This window comes from Miniopterus natalensis, chromosome 11, assembly GCF_054644295.1.
Source record: "Miniopterus natalensis isolate mMinNat1 chromosome 11, mMinNat1.hap1, whole genome shotgun sequence".
Taxonomy (NCBI): Eukaryota; Metazoa; Chordata; class Mammalia; order Chiroptera; family Miniopteridae; genus Miniopterus; species Miniopterus natalensis.
The window spans coordinates 13,581,507-13,585,529 of NC_142091.1; the positions used below are offsets into that span (position 1 = coordinate 13,581,507).

Sequence of the window (4,023 nt, forward strand, 5' to 3'; positions counted from 1 at the left end):
CCATCTGCAAATAGCAACCACTGTTTATGGAAATGTCCCAGTGCCACCACAGTGTCTATCGAGTGCTTGCTAAACACATTGTATAAAAACAGCCCATTGCTACAGAGTGCTGACTACTGATCTAAGACCTTTCCATCTAATAGCTCGATCTTCATCATGACAGGCCCTAGCGGTAGGCCCTGGAATTATCCACGTTTTACAGATGAGAAGATTTAACACTGAGCAAGGTTGAATAACGTGCTCAAGGTCACACATGAGTGAGAGGCAGAGCTGGGCTCCAATCTCAGTCCAACTCTAAGCCACTGGTCTTAATCTCCAAGCTATGGGATCCCTTTAGGTGGGACAAGTGGAGCGAGTCCTCCTAACCTTGTGGAAAGTCATTAAAGAGATTTAGTGGATGCTTTCAGACCAGTTTTACCACACAGCCCCTCTCTCTGATCTGACAAGGACTGCTGCAACCCAGAAATTCAAGCTGGTAATGGCTCATGGGGGCATCTTCCGACCAATTAATGACCCCTCATCCTGCTTAGCTCCCACAGCCACAATAGGAAGGGCATCTGACTGGGAAGTCAAGGCCTGGATTCATGTCATCTGTTCAATGCTTTTTGTGACTTTGCCCAAGTCATTGAAATTCTGAAAGTTCAACTTCCTCATCTGCAAATGGAAATAGCATGGCCAGCCAAAGATACTGTACAGGGCTGTTGTGAAAATCAAACGAATGACCGAGAGTGGACCTCACTTTGCAAGGAAGAGACCGAAACCGCCTTGTGGAGTGAAGGGGGCTCTGCTCGGCTCTGACAAAGCCGCTGGCAGCATTTCTGCATTAAGGCTCTTCGGAAAACATGACCTAATTGGATGATTCAAATGGCTTCCCAAATGCATTACAGATCATTGTTAGGAAATACCAAGTGGTGTCTGAGAGTTCAACTGGCCCCTAAGGTTACTCTCAAGGCTGGTGAGTAAACCATGGTTATATCACTTTGGGCTCCTGGCCACCTGGCTGCGACGCTAGAAATGCTTCAGGCTTGCTCCATTCGGACTTGGTTTGACCACAATCATATTAAATATTAAATCATCTAGTGGCACTGGCACAGAAAAACACTATGTCAGGCATTAGCTATTCTGCCTTTCATTACTACCCATAACAATTGCCTAACCATTTAGAAAGCTCCAACTTTGAGCCCCAGGCTTAAAAGAAATTACACCTATCCTAAAGGAACTTTGTCCCACTTTCACTGAAAATAAAAACTCAGCCCCTAGACACGGCCACTGGGCTTCTTCATGCTCGTGGCAAGCTAAAGCCTCCCAGACCAACGCAGGCCTCCTGCGCAGAGGGAGATGGCTGCTCTTCAGGGCTGGGACTTCATCACAACTGTGATTCTGGGCCATGCCTCCTCTTTTCAGGCCCTCGATGTCCCCTCTCTTGCAGCTCACAGCACTGCTTCTGTCACCCAGAACTGTGCTTTCAACCCATGGGTCATCCCCTTTACCTAGGAATCCCCTCAGCTTCACCGGAGAGGCACAAAGTGACATGGTGACCTCCCTGGCACGAAAAGAGAAGTCCTCAGCATCACCTGTGCAGTAGTCCTGCCAAGAGGTTTTGCCACCGGATCATGAGGAAGCAGACAAATTTAGAACGTGGGACATTCTAAGAGACAACTGGCTTGGACTCCGCAAAAGTGCCAATGTCATTAAAAAAAAAAGAGGTTGGAGACTGTTTTAGATTAAAGGAGATATAGACACTAACTAATGCAGTGTGTGAGTAACTCTTGATTGGATCCTGGTTCCCCCAAAATAGCTCTTAAAATTCTTGAGGAAAATTAGAAAAGTGTGACTCTCAACTGCATATCAGATGGCATTATTGGATGGAGGTTAGTTTTCCTGAGTGGCATAGTGGTAATGCAGTTATGTTGGAGAAGGTCTTTACTCCTAAGAGACTCAGTCGGGGGTGAAGAGATATGGCGTTTGCACTTTCAAAAATACATACAGACTCTCACCGAGATGGCGCTCAACCCAGCAGAGCAGCATCTCAGACATGTAGAAAAAGATGTTTTGATCCCTACAATCATGAGAGAAAAAGCCAAAGAGAGATGTTCTGAACAAGTTCAAGATTTTACCAAATGCTGCAAGGAGCCTGAAATCCTTATGGTAGTAAAATGCCAGAGAGAAAATCCTGCATTGAAAGAATGTCTAACTGCTTTCTATAACAACCCTGCCTTTTATTCAGAACGCAACGTGGATACTGAGGAAAGGGAGGAGTTTGGGGAAACTGGGATTCCTACCAAGGAAAGGCCACAGGAGCGTCCAACAAGCATGCAGACAAATATGCAAGTGATACTCAGTAATTCCATTCCCGTGATCACCGTTCCTACAAGAACGGACTCAAGGAGTCCTACATTACGGAAACGTTCATTTTATCCGAAATAAAGATTTTTTAATTAAACAAACACATACAGTCATCCTCATTATTCCCAGATGCCATGTTTGCAAATATGCCCACTTGCTCAACTTTTCTTAGTAACCGCAAAACCCATACTCAAGGTGCGTTCGCGGTCGCTTACAGAAGGCCCGGGGGTGAGCGGCCTGAGCCCCTCAGCCTGCACATTTCCAGCCGGGGTCAAACGAGGCAGCCCTCTTGCCTCACTCGGTCTACACCACAAACACGTGTCCCTTCACAGTCCAGTTGGTGCCACGGTTCTCACATTTTGGCGCTATTGCTGCAGATCTCACTGTTTAAAAAGGCCCACAAACAGTGTTAGATGCTGTCTAGTGTTCCCAGAACAAGACTGATGCTCATGGAGAAAGTCCGCCGGGTAGACGAGCTCCATCCAGGCAGGAGCACGGTGCCGCTGGCTGGGAGTCCAGTGTCAATGAGGCGACACGCACTGATGGAAAGTTAATGACAGGGACCCGAGGCTCGCAGGCACCTTCCCCTGTATTTCTCCGAAGAGCAGTGGTTCAATATCTGCCCATTCAGTGTCTGCTGCTATTTTATAGAAATAACTACGGGAAACATGAGAATCAATACACATATACACACATACACACATGTATTCATATACACACATGTGCATATGTGTGTTACACACAGGCACTGCACAGCTGTGGTGAAATGTTAAGTAGATGGATACATGGATGTTTATTGTGCTAGTCTTTTATTTTTCTGTGGGTTTAACTTTTCAAAATAAAATGTTGGAAGAAGAAACATGCACACACACACGAAGTGTGGCTTATGACCTGTCAATGGTTGTAAAATTAATTTAGACAGTGCAAGCAGCATGTTTGTAACAAAAAAGAATGGACTGGAGTAGAATAGAAAATATCAGTGCCTTGCATTCATGTTTTGTGAAATTTGGTTCCAGATAAGGTGTGGATGTGTGTTTGCTGGGTTGTAAAGTAGAATATTTTTGTTATTAGGAGTTAGGGTCCAAAAACTTTGCAAGTCATAGGCCTGTAGGATCAAAGCATCATCTTGGCACTATTCCTTCACCCTCTTTTCTTCAGTGTTTCTGTGCCAGGGTCCATCCCTGTCGCCAGAAGGAGTCCTCTCCTCCCCAGGCTGGCCCACCTCGGGCTGTGGCTCCTCTCTCTCTGCGCTCACCCATCGCTCCATCCCTTCCCTCATGCCCCTCCCAGGCCATCCGGAATCACACTGTAGTCTCCCCAATATAATCCCCTTGGCTCTGATTGTTTGCTCTCGACTTCTGTGAAGGTGTGACTAGTCCATCATCAAAGCCCTTGAACTTGTCTCTTATCAGTGCACCAAGGAGCAGGCAGGGGCTCTACGGGAGCAAACGAGAAACACTTGGAGGGAGGGAGAGAGCAGCAAAGCCTTTTGCGACGAGATGCTCCCTCGGAGATTACAAGTTTATTTTACTAAGTTACTAGCAGAGTTCTGTATAGGAAATGGAAATGTTTCATCATTATTCGAGAGAACAGGCAGGAGTTGGCATAGCCAAGCTACAGGGGCAAGAGCATTCAAGGTAGGGGGACCCCCTAGAACAAAGACATGTGAAAGGAAGC

At 46.4% G+C, this 4,023-nt stretch overlaps 1 pseudogene; it reads left to right on the plus strand.

Moving 5' to 3' along the window:
- Positions 1–2,001: 2,001 nt before the first annotated feature.
- On the plus strand, positions 2,002–2,427 carry LOC148091933 (COX assembly mitochondrial protein homolog pseudogene; annotated as a pseudogene).
- The last annotated feature ends 1,596 nt before the right edge of the window (positions 2,428–4,023 follow it).